Here is a 13,596-nt window from a genome sequence, read left to right as displayed (position 1 = left end):
AACCCAGGGTTTGAATCCAGGAAGTCTGACTCCAAGGATTCCTATGCATATTTCCACCACGGGACAGTGCCTGGTCTATACGCACTGAGACGACGGGACTCATGGACATGCCTGGTCTATACGCACTGAGACGACGGGACTCATGGACATGCCTGGTCTATACGCACTGAGACGATGGGACTCATGGACATGCCTGGTCTATACGCACTGAGACGACGGGACTCCGGGACATGTCTGGTCTATACGCACTGAGACGACGGGACTCCGGGACATGTCTGGTCTATACGCACTGAGACGACTGGACTCATGGACATGCCTGGTCTATACGCACTGAAACGATGGGACTCATGTACATGCCTGGTCTATACGCACTGAGACGACTGGACTCATGGACATGCCTGGTCTATACGCACTGAGACGATGGGACTCATGTACATGCCTGGTCTATACGCACTGAGACGACGGGACTCCGGGACATGCCTGGTCTATACGCACTGAGACAACGGGACTCCGGGACATGTCTGGTCTATACGCACTGAGACGACTGGACTCATGGACATGCCTGGTCTATACGCACTGAAACGATGGGACTCATGTACATGCCTGGTCTATACGCACTGAGACGACTGGACTCATGGACATGCCTGGTCTATACGCACTGAGACGATGGGACTCATGTACATGCCTGGTCTATACGCACTGAGATGACGGGACTCATGGACATGCCTGGTCTATACGCACTGAGACGATGGGACTCATGTACATGCCTGGTCTATACGCACTGAGATGACTGGAGGTCTCTCTGCCTTGGCTCTGCTTTAGGTATGCCACACACGATCTGTTTGGTGGCTTCTAGCTTATTTTAACTTTTCAAAAACTTTCATAAATAGGCCTTCAGGCGCTCTGGTAAGAAATAGTTTTGCTTTTCTTAGAATTCTCATGAAAAAGGCAATTTTATTAAGACTATAAATTGGAGATTGAATTCAAATACATACTTTTTTGTTTTTTGAGCAGGGCTCAGCTCACAGTAGCCCATGCAGGTATTGTACCAGCAACCTTGGTGTTATTAGCACCATGCTCTAACCAACTTAGCTAACCAGCCACCCCCAATACACACTTAAAGGTTTGTTTTTGACCAATTTACATCATGATACAAAAACTTATTTTTACATCATTAATGTAGCTTTTGCTTTTAAAGCCACTGTCTTCTGGAGCTAGGTTTCTAGCTCCTGTGACTGAATAATTGCAAAGGAATAATTGTAGAGAAGCAGGAAATGTGGACATTTTTTCCTTCCGTTAGTGCACTAACTAACTTTCCAGTGTAGGAAAGATGCTTATTGGGAAGTTGAGCAAGGGCAGTAATCTAGGTCAAGAGTGTAATTTTAAGGTAGAATCTCCTTCTGTAATTCTCTAGCATAGAGATTTGAGGTTTGGAAGAGATCTTATGAAGTCCAGGTCAGTAGTTGATCTGGACAACCTTGAGTCCCTTCCTCATTCCCCTCCCATCTTCTTGCTCTGCCCAACAGTCCTACCACTAGTCACAAGGAACTCAAAATTTCAGGAAGGGACCTTCTGTTTTAGGACCACTATTGATAACTTTTCCTGATGTTGCGTGAGAATTACTCTTCTAGTAGCTTCTTATTGGTTCTACAAGTTATTGAAAGAGTAATTTCAATAGGTCTGAAACAAGTCTTAGTCTATTTTTATTGTTCATGATGGCAGAAGTGAGCCCTCCATATGCTTCATATCATTTTATGGATTTATTAATTACCGCTCTTTATGTAGTACTTTTATTTTTCAGAGTGCTTTCTGTGCATTGTATGTTGTCTTACTCTCTCAATTGAGAAGGAAGATGGGATAGTTTACACACACACACACGTACATGCACACACATCCCTATTCCTTATAAGGTAGATCTTATCCCCATATTACAGATGAGGAAACTGAGGTTAAATAAATCTTCAAAACCACCCAACTATAAACTGGCTGTACTGGCATTTAAAACTCAGAGTTCCCAAGGGATGCATGCCTGGGCTTCATTCAAATCCTTGTACTTTTCACTGTAATACACTAAAAGTCAGATTAAATGGCTATCTGTGGGAAAGGGAAAGAGAACTGAGAAAGTCACAGAATTTGTTTTGGAGCTGGACTCAGTCTTGCAGTCTCTCAGTTTTCTTTCTACCTGTTTGTATAGTCAGTGTACTGGATGTTATTGGCTTGAAGGTATAAATTTGCTCATTTTTCCCCTAAGTACTTGCAGATAGTGGTGCCTGTTTAATCCTTTGATTTAAAAAGAACTTGGTAGTATCTTTAGGAGTATATGAATGGCAAACTGCTCCAAAACTGGACTACACCTGTAGTTTGAGATGATTCCACTCTAGGATTTCCAGTTTGTTTGCTTTTAAGGCATAGTATAAAGCCCAATTCTTTCCTTCGCCTGTCCAGTTCTGAGTCCAGTGCTAAAATGAGAGAATATGGTCATTTTCCTAAAGGATTAGGGAGAATAGTTAGGCACTATCTTAAAAATGCACAGGATTTTTGCTAGGTATTGTTAATAAGTCAAATTTAATTGATAGACGGGAAAGGTCAGGAATAATGGTCAAAAGCAAAGATCTTTATTTTCCAATACATCCTAAACTCCAAACTCCCCAGAGATGATTTAAGTACACATCAAAGCTCAAATCTTCATTCCCTAAAGGAACAGAAATACATCACAGTTCCCTGAATTCTCTTTCCTTTCACCTTCACCAGTCCACACTTCAGGACTTTCTGAATTCTCAAACTTCACAGTGATGGCAGGCTCCAGCTCATCCAGAGCTTTCCATTTTGGTCATTTTAAATCCCTACAAGGGAACTGCCATCTGAAGGCTAGGTATTGTGAGCTCACGCATGGCTGTGGGGGAGGGGTGAGCTGGCCTCTGGGGACGCCCTTCTCTAGGAGCTAGTCACTCAGCTTCAAACAAATCTGCATCACACTGGGGGTTTTCACCCCTTTTTCTATGCCAGTGATCCCCATTTGTCCTTAGAGCTTGGCGTTTAGGGTCCTGGTGAGCCATTCTCATTTATCTTCCTTTTGTTTTCAGCCTGCATTCTGCCTTAACTATTGACAATTATCATTTATTCTTTATCTTTTAGTTTGTGAATGCTGAGGCTTTGCTAGCCTTTCAGTTCTGTCATTCAGGCTCTTTCTAAAGAACAGGGGCTCAAACATAAATTCCTTGATCTGTCCCTGACTGGCTGAGATAATCAGAGTTAGAGTTTCTGAGTCTAAGTCTCTTTTTGAATTTTCTTTGGTGTCAGGAAAGAGTGTAAAAAGGAAAAGGTTCTTTCCCAGTGGTTCTGAATCTCTCTCTGTCATTTCTTAAACCTTTTTGAGGGTCTTTCTGTCCTCAGAAAAATGCATACAATTTTAGAGGTTTACACACCTTCTGATAACCAAGAATGTACCATCTCCAAATTAGGAACCCTGCCTGCTCTAGTCCTCCTGGAGTCATATGGGTTCTGAACTAGCATGAAGGAATAAGCAAGCAGTCAGTGTGGTTTTTGAGAAGCAATAAACTGATTTCATCTGAATTTTCCATTATTTCTATAAGCACTTTAACCTTTATATATTTAAAATTCTGAAAGCACTGTGCACTATGGCATGGGAAAGACATAAGTAATTTTCAATTTGCTATCATATTTTCTTAAAACTTCCACACCCCACACTGTTATCTCATAACCTTTTTAGGGGAAACTAAGCTCTGAAATTCTCCATCCATTGTATGTGGCAGTAAAGTGACCTCTAGTGGACTTTCCTGATAGTTTCCAGGAAATTCTGGAATAAGAACCATTGCTTGCTGATAGAGGGACAGAACCCTGAAATTAGGAAATCAGCCATTCAGTCACCTAGTGACCATTGGATGTACGGTCATCTTCAATGCCAAGGCTGGGGCAGGCAAGGGAGGTACATTTGGATGAAGTAAGATTCATCGCTGGTTAAAAGTGGCTTCAAGAGACCATGAGTCCCTGGAGCTAACATTTTTCTAGGGAAGGACCAAGGTTCTGATCAGTGGATCAGGACCAACCCACTGGATTGATTTTAGAAAAAAAACCAAAAGTCTCTTTTAAATAATTAACAGTGAGAATAATTTGAAGTCATGATGGAAATTGTAGGTAAAGTGAGAGTAAGTATTCCACATTTTATGTTCTGTTTTGAGTGCTGGGACTTTTTGATGGGAGGAAGAGGAAATAAACATTTTAAAAGTTCCAACTGGGGGCTAAATACTCTCTCAATCTCCCAGTCTCTGTCTCTCTGACCCTCAGCCTATACCTTTTATCCAGTCCTACTCAACAACCAAAAAAAGGCAAACTCCATTCATACTCTGCCCGGGACCCACCCTGACTCCTTTTCTGGCTCTAGGTCATACTTCCTGTCCACTGGATCTGCACTGACCTTACTTAACTGGCTTGCTCCTTTGAGCTGTTTCAGAACTTTTACTTGGACTTATGTCTCAGAATGTGCCCACTAATGGATGCTTTACGGAGGATACCCTGCCCCAACTTGTTCACAAGGACCCAAACCTTGGCAGCAGTTGGCCCATTCTTATGGTGGGGAATAGCTGGTTTGAACGTTTGGTTTGGGCCTTTTGTCTAATAATCCTTCCTGCCTTTGCCCCCTCTACCCTGGTGTTAGTCTTGCACCTGTGAGCCTATTTCTCAAGTCCCCACATCCCAACTTTGGTCCCATGTTGAACCGGTAGATCTCATCTAACTCTGTAGGACTCCAGCTTCCTTAGTTAGGCCTGACCTTTTTGGAACCCTGCAATGATGGGATTTATATTGTGCCTTCGGGATAAGAAGATTGTAGATTAATAATGAAAACATTATCTCAAAGGAATAGAGAAACTCAATATCTAGTATTATTCTCTAGATTAGCATTTAAAGATACTCTTGAACCAAGTTCTGTCACTGGTTTAAATTTGAATGCCTTTTTCTAATGTTTAATACAAGAACATAGAGATTTATTCTTAATACATATAGAACATTTGAAAAGTCTAAATAATGGGTTAAGAAATAACAGGAAACAGAGTTATGTGTAAATTTCCTGTCATGATAAATTATTGTAAACATTTGCCTGCATGGGTCAGAATTATCTCATTTCTTGTCTTTCCAGCTATAACAAAATCCCTCCAGAGAACCATGTTTACAGCTGTAGCCATTCATGATCTTAACAATAGGAATCAACGATCCTGTTTAGTGAATGACAGCTCATACTGCAGAGCTCAGAACACAAATGGACTATGATGGTGGAGTTCTCTAAGAGGAGTTCATAGGGCAGTGGGTTTGAATGCTTTAATGAAAGATGACACTTTCCAAAATACTTCAAGTTCAGCTGGTGGTAGAAGAAATCCATCTGGGAATTAAGCTCATCAGGAATATAAAAACTGGGTTAGTTTAGGTTTGCTATGATTGTGTGAATCTAAAGTATAGGGTTCCATATTATAGCATTAAAAGAAATTAATTTTCGAAGTAGTAAATAAGTCTACTTATTTTTTATTTTTTTATTTTTATTTTTTATTGGGGAAGGGAAACAGGACTTTATTGGGGAACAGTGTGTACTTCCAGGACTTTTTTTCCAAGTCAAGTTGTTGTCCCTTCAATCTTTGTTGTGGAGGGTGCAGCTCAGCTCCAGGTCCAGTTGCCGTTGCTAATTGCAGGGGGTGCAGCCCACCATCCCTTGCAGGATTCGAGGAATCAAACTGGCAACCTTGTGGTTGAGAGCCCACTGGCCCATGTGGGAATCGAACTGGCAGCCTTCGGAGTTAGGAGCATGGAGCTCTAACCACCTGAGTCACCGGGCTGGCCACCCCCCCAAAAAATAAAATAAAATAAATAAGTCTACTTATAAAGTGAACTGAGATCATTCATTTGAGTGAAAATGTTATTTACAATTTTCCATCAAAAATGGAATGTCTTAAGAGTGGAAAAACAATATCTTTCTCCTTATACTGAACATTTAAAATATGTTTTGACTTTTCCCATGGGAGCACTTTTTTTTTAGTGCATTTTGCCATAAGGGGGTGCTCTGGGATCATACTTTTCTGCAAAGCAGTTGTCTTTTCTGCTCTGCTACCTGAGAAAAGCAAACATTTAGATTTGTTAATTCTACTTCCCATTCAGATTCACTAACCTTTGAAAGGTATCAGTTTAAATTAAAAAGATGAAAACTATTTATACTGTAAATAAACAGTGTCTGACTCTGAAGGAAAAGACAAACACTGGAAAATATTTTGTGTAGACCCTTGTTTTCTTTTTTAAGAGATTAGAATCACAATAAATTGAAGCTGCACCCGAATTCTGTTGGGTAAGGAACTGAAAACCACATTTAAGGGATAGCACTGGCTCTTTTACTTTAGCTCTGGCTCTTTTTTTGTAGCATTACTTTCACTATGTCTTTGGCCCATGCTGTGGGGATGCATTAGAGTTGAAATTGCTTTCTTACAAAGTTCTCTCCTTAATGGCAGAGGATTAGGAACCACGAATTCCACAGTAGTTTCACTGTCACCCGTACTACATTTATTGATCACTTTTTAGGTTCTGTTTTTGCCTCCCTCAGTATGGCAGGGGGTGGGGTGAGTCGGGGGGAGGAAACGAAATTCTGTTTGCACAGACTGGAAGAGGGAATCCAAAGCAATCATAGTAGCTATTCCAAGCACAGAGCGCTGTGAAGGACAACTAACTGGCCAAGGTCATAAACAGGACATTTAGAGAGATGGTTACAACATTAGGTGGCCAGAACAGAGGGTTCTCATTGTTTTGGTCAAAAGAATTCACTGGGTTCTATACAGAATGTCTGAAGGTGTTGTCTCCTTCCTGCCTGGGTGGCAAATGGCCCTTGTATGTAGCAGAGGGGTAGAGAGAAATGTTAAACCTTTGTTTATTAAAGAGTAGTTCTCTATATATATTCCTAAACTCACCTCCTTAGGCAAAGCTAGGTGAAGCATCTTTAGTCATCTTTATGACCATTTGACTCTATACGCAAGAGGGAAATTTGGCCAAGGATTTATATAGTATAACTTGGGAGATTTTATTTGAAAATAATGTCTAGTCATCAGTCTTCAATTTCATCTTTATGCATGACATTACTTTAAAAAAATAAAATATATTCATACCAATATCTACATTTTAAAAATACATTTTCCTTTAATATGTATTAGGTTTCTCTTCCCAGAATTGGTTACCTTTATGGTTTTTTTCCTAGCAGTGACACAGAGAAAAGAGGAAAAGAAAGAGTTCTAGGTAAAGGAAAATGTATATAAGCTTTCTTTCCTCCTTATGGGAGATTTAAAATTATATTTTTCTTGTTCTTTCCACTTGTGGGAAAAAAAACCTAAACTTTTTCTTAGACTCTTGATTATAATAGAACATCCTAAGGAAATAACTTTTTTTAAGAGTCTAATATTAGAAACCATAAAAGGTTATCAAATGGCCAAGAACTGAAACAGAAAGAAAGAAAATGTTCTCTAACATTTGTTTTTGTTTTTGTTTTTCTCCCTGCTTTCCCATCTGTAAAAGTTATAAGATTTAAAGTAAGACATCAACTCCACGTGGCTGATAGTTGTCTCATACGTTCTGTGGGCTGATCAAGCACCAGAAGGGGGATGTGCAGTCACTAGACTGGTTTCTGACCTGCACGCACATTTTAAAAAATTTTCATTAGTCCTTTGCACAGAACAGATGCTCTGGGTGCAGTTTTAGGCCAGAAGAATGTCCAAAATATGTGGGTGTGAATTTGGCCAAAGGGGTAGTTGAATGTGGAGCACAGAGACCAGCCTGAAAACAGGTCACATTTTAATGAAAAAATGCACATTCAGCATGGCATTGTGTTTTTCAAAGAGGTGATTCCCAGCCGCAGAGAACACAAGGGAGAGCCGGTCATTCATGTGGAACTGCTTTAAAACAGAGTTCCTGTGTGTCCTGGCTGGTGGGGCAGAACTCAGTGGTTCCCCTTGGGAAATGAGATAATGGAATTTTGCTAGGCATAATTAAGTTTTTTGGATTATCAGTCATAATTCTTCTAAAAGAAATAGAACTCTACAATTATATTAAAACAAGACCCGGTCTTATATTAAAACAAGACCCGGTCTTATATTAATTTTGGCTCCAAAAGATGCATTAAGAGCTGATGGTCCGGCTAGGTCTTATTTTTTGGGAAACATGGTAGAGATTTAGTCTCAATTCTGCTGAAACCTTGAGAGTAAAAAAAACTTAAAATTCAATTTATTTACAGAGATAGTGAAAATAAATAAGCAAGAAAACACTAAAACATGCATAACCTTTAGGCATAAGACAAGTGTTAGAAAATATTTTACTTCACAAGGGTTTATTGAATTAGATTAAATGTTACATATCCAGAAATATTTTTATCTACTTTCTCATTTTTAATATAGTTAAGCCTATTTTCTATACTAAATTAGGCATGCTGGATCTCAGTTTTAGAAAGAAAAACTTATTTCCATCTTGAGTCTCTTTTAAATTATTCAACTAACCATGTAAAGAGAGCAACCCTTTTGAGTTTTAGCAACTATTGAAATAAATCGAACCCCTTCTTATTAACTTCTCTATGAGCTGAGAGTAATTAAGTCAAGGGCTCAAGATTTCCTACACCTGCATTAAAAGAAAAGAAAAACCCCAGAAGCATCTCTTCTTGTTCTGGAAGATTGGTGCTGGAACAATTAGGTATCTATATGGAAAAAAGTGAAATTGACTTCTACCTCATACCATAGACAAAAATCAATATTAGTTAGATTAATAACTTCAGTATTAAAGTCAAAACTATAAAACTCCTGTATTAGAAAATACAGGAGAATACCTCATGTTTAGGAAATGACTTATTAAGGCACAAAAGGCACTAAACATAAAGGGAAAGATTGACTACATTAAAATTGTGTCAAAAGGCAATAGAAAAGACAGAAAAGACAAGGCATAGAATAGAAGAAGATTTTTGCCACCTATTAAGTACTAGTATAGTGCCAATCAAGTACTAGTATCCAGAATAAAGAACTTCTTAAAAAAAAAGAACAACCCTATAGAAAAAAGGCAAAACATGAAAAAAATGGGTATTTCACTATTTTACAATAAAGGATATCCAAATGATTGTAAAATATATAAAAAAGGTGCTCAACCTCATTTCTAATCAGAGCTAGTGGATTAGTGGGATACCTTTCCAAACCTACCAGATTTGCAAAAACTAGAACATCTGACAATATCAAGGGTTGACCAGGATAGAAGTGACAGGAGCTCTCACACACCTTTAGTGACAGCGTAAATTGTCATAACTGCTTTGGAAATTAGTTTGCATTCTCAAGTAAAGTTGAAGATACTCGTACCTGTGACACAACAGTCCCACTCCTAGGAATTATACTGTGTGTTTATATTTATCAGAATTCATGTGTAACAGTTCATAGAAGCATTGTTTATAGTAGCCCCAAAATGGAAATGTTATAAATATCAATTAACTGTACAATGGAGGAATAAACTGAAGTATGTTTATAAAATGGAAAATTATCCAGAAATGAAAATGAACTAAGTACAACTATAAGCAACAATATGGAGCAAAAGAGAGTACATACAGTATGATTCTATTTCTATAAGGTTCAAAAATAGGCACAACTAAATTATATTATTTAAGGATACACATTTGGGTGGTAAAACTAAACGAAAGCAAGGACATGCTCATGACAATAGTTAACATAATGGTTAACTGTAGAGCGATGGGAGAATAAAAAGGGATCCATTCTCCAGAGGTAGCAATTATTGATGACTTCTAGAAAGAACAAGGTATGGAAAGTTCATAAATTGAAAAGAAAGTATGCCTGATGGAAGAGATATCTAGAGTTATCAGATAAATATTTTGAAACATTTTAGAAGATAAATTAATATGGAAGCCTAAATTAGTTTGGGTTTATACTTCTGATTCATTTATTACCTGAAATTTTATAAGGCTAGATTATGGCTAAAATTGTAAAATAGGCAAAAAAAATTTTTTTTTGGCTCTATGGCCCACTCCTCTCTTGATTTTATCTCCTTGCCCAAATCCTGTGTCTTATTTCTAAATGTTCAACAAAGATGATAGCTGTGCTCTTGGTTTAAGGGATTAACTCTCCCAGGAATTTGTATTTTAAGAGATTTTTTTTAGAAGATTGAAAGGCTTTAAAGCCCCCCAATAAAATATTAGATGATGGGATTTAAGCTATTTTTTTGTTTTTAATGTGGGGTGATTTTTCACAAGATGGCTAACTTGTAAGATTTTGTAACAAGCAGCAACTGCTTGTAGAAGATCCACCAAAGAAGAGACTCCTTCTACCTTTGAGGACAATTGCTTTTGAAATTGACAAAGGTTCAAAGCGCTTTGCCTGAAGTTCTTGCTGTGTGAGTCAGAGGTGAAATCTCTACTAGCTCAATGGACTGTAAATAGAGATACACATTTTAGTTGCCCATGTACGAGATTGCTATTCTTAACTTAGTCAAATGAAATATAACCAGCTACTGAAGTATGAAACTTCTTCATAAAAGTATGAAGTTTTTCATAAAAGAAAATGGAAAAATCATACTCTTGGCTAGAATGGAATGAGTTTCTTTGACTTACAAAATATAAATTGTTAATATCATTAGTTTGGCAAGTTTAGAAAAGATGTATTAGTGTGCATAAGACTTCTGTTGAATTTGAAATGCATTTTTTAAATAATTATACCCAAGATTGGATCATCTCCTGGGACAGAAACAATCGTCAGAAAATGCATAATACCTAACTGATCTACTATACAATTTGTGGAACTGTGCTTGCAGCTAACAGAATAATTTTTTAAAAGTTATTCTAATTGTTGAATACCCAAAATTCATTCGGTGACAGTAATTGATAAGCCACCTCAAAATTATGGGTGAAAATAATTGCTCCTGTTGGTTTAAATGTTAGCTCAACAGTAGTATTAAAATATATGGATACACACACACACACACACACACACACACACACACACATCCACTCCCTTAAGAGTTTCATTAGTTTCTTTTTTGTGTAGTCAGGGATGCCTATAATAGATTTCAAAATGGTCCTTTGAGTCTTTTGATGCACCTTTGTGCTAGTGTAACTAATCTAGTTGCTACAGTTAATGTATTATTTTCTGTCTCTATTATCTAACTTTTATGGAAATCTTATAGATGCATAAAGATATGTACAGAGGGTGCCAAAAATGTATACACATTTTAAGACAGGAAAAAACCGTATTAAAATTGTAATAATATACACCGATAGCAAAAGATGAGCACAAGTCACGTTTGACGTCTGCAATTACAAGAGGTGCTCAAAGTGGTTAGCATCAGCATAATTTTAATATCGTTTTTTCCTTTCTTAAAATGTGTATACATTTTTTGGCACCCCCTGTATGTGTGTGTGTGTGTGTGTGTGTGTGTGTGTATGTATACATATATACATATATATATCTCCATTTTATAAGCAACAAAGTTGAAGACAAGCTAAAAGCCCATTACAATGGGAAGCTTGTATTATTGTATAAGAATTAAATTTAATACTATCCAACTGTTAAAACAAATGAGCTAGATTCATAGTTGTAAAAGAATCCCTACTCCAACTACATAACCTTTCCTCTCCCAGCCTCATGGGGAGTTCCCTGCAATCGGCTGACGGAGGAAGAGAAATCTTGGGCCTGGTTTATAGGTGGTTCTGTGGGATATACAGGCACCCCTTGAAAGTACACAGTTACAGGGCTGTACCCCCTTTCTGAGACATCCCTGAATGGCAGTGTGGTGAAGGGAAATCCTTCCGATAGGCAGAACGTCAAGCAGCGCATCTGGTTGCTCATGTTGCTTGGAAGGAAAAATGGCCAGATATGTGACTGTATATTGACTCATGGGCTGTGGTCAGTGGTTTGGCTGGATGGTCAGAGACTTGGAAGGAACATGATTGGTGACAAAAAAATTTGGTGACGAAGTATGTGGATAGACCTATTTGAGTGGGCGAAAAATGTGAAGATATTTGTGCCTCATGTGAGTATTCACCGAAGTGTGTTCTTGATAGAGGAGGATTTTAATAATCAAGTGGACAGGAGGACAGGAGGACCCATTCTGTGGATACCAGTTCTGTGGATCCCCAGCCACCCTTCTGATTACAAAGTAGCCCTGGTGGCAAGGATGGAGGTTATGCACAGAGTTTATGACATGGACATCTACTTGTCACGGTGCCCTGGCTTTGGCTGAAGCTGAGTGCTCAGGCGGCTGGTAGCAGAGACCTGCCCTGACTCCTGATATGGCATCATCCGCTGGGGTGATCAGCCAGCTATGTGCTGGCAGGTTGACTACATTGGACCACTTCCATCATAGAAGGGGCAGCATTTTGTTCTTACTGGAATAGACACTCTGGATATGGATTTGCCTCCTCTGCATGCAGTCTTTAACCGTAGACCGTTACGGTATTCCACACATCATCACTTCTGATCAAGGAACTCACTTCCCAGCAAATGAAGTGTGACCGTGGGCCCACGCTCACAGAATTCACTGGTCTTACCATGTTTTCCACCAGCCTGAGGCAGCTGGCTTCATAGAGTGGCGGAATAGCCTTTTGAAGACTCAGTACAGTGCCAGCTATGTGACAGTATCTTGAAGGGCTAGGACAGGGTTTTCCAGGAGGCTGTATATGCTCTCTCTATATTCTGCTATCCCGCCACAGCTGCGATTCACAGGCCCAGGAACCAAGGGGTGGAAATAGGAGTGGCAACATTCACTTTTACCCCTAGTGACCCACTAGTAAAATTGTTCCTTCCTGTCCTCATGATCGCATGCTCTGCTGGCCTACATAACCTTTTCTCTCCCAGCCTGTACCCATGGACTCAGGGGGAGTCCCTATAATCGGCTGACAGAGGAAGAGAAATCTTGGGCCTGGTTTGTAGGTGGTCCTGTGGGATATGCAGGCACAATTTGAAAATACACAGCTCCAGGACTGCACCCTTTCTGGGGCATCCCTGAGTGGCAGTGTGATGAAGGGAAATCTCAGTTCCAAATAGAGGAATGCCACCACAAGGAGACACATCAATGATTTCATTGAATTGGAAGTTAAGCCTGCCATCCAGCCACTTTGGGCTCCTTTTGGGCTTCAGGGAAAGAGGGGAGTTACTGTGTTGGCTGGGGTGCCTCACCCTGACTACCAAGGGGAAACTGTGTTATTAGTCCACAATGGAGGTAAGAAACAGTAATACTGTCTGGAATACAGGAAATCCCTTAGGGTGTCTCTTATTATTACCACACCCTGTGATCAAAGTTGATAGAAAACTAACCCAATTCAAGCAGGACTGGTAATGACCCAGGCTCTTATAGAAATGAGGATTTGAGGCACCCTACCTAGTAAAGAACTACAACCAGTTGAGGTACTTATTGAAGGCAAAAGGAACACAGAATGGGAAGTGGTAGAAGAAAGTAGTTCTAAATACCCCGTATGACCATATGACCAGTTATAAGAATGAGGACTGTGATTGTTAAGAGTTTTCACCCTTATTTTGTTTATTTTATTATGAATACATATATATGCATATTCATAATATA

The 13,596-nt window shown here is 39.1% G+C and overlaps 1 pseudogene; it reads left to right on the top strand.

The window, feature by feature from the left end:
- Window positions 1-12,906, top strand: part of LOC117028740 (uncharacterized) — a 36,784-nt pseudogene extending 23,878 nt beyond the window's left edge.
- The last annotated feature ends 690 nt before the right edge of the window (window positions 12,907-13,596 follow it).

This window comes from Rhinolophus ferrumequinum, chromosome 10 (genome assembly GCF_004115265.2).
Source record: "Rhinolophus ferrumequinum isolate MPI-CBG mRhiFer1 chromosome 10, mRhiFer1_v1.p, whole genome shotgun sequence".
Taxonomy (NCBI): Eukaryota; Metazoa; Chordata; class Mammalia; order Chiroptera; family Rhinolophidae; genus Rhinolophus; species Rhinolophus ferrumequinum.
This window is presented reverse-complemented; position numbering and strand designations above follow the sequence as displayed.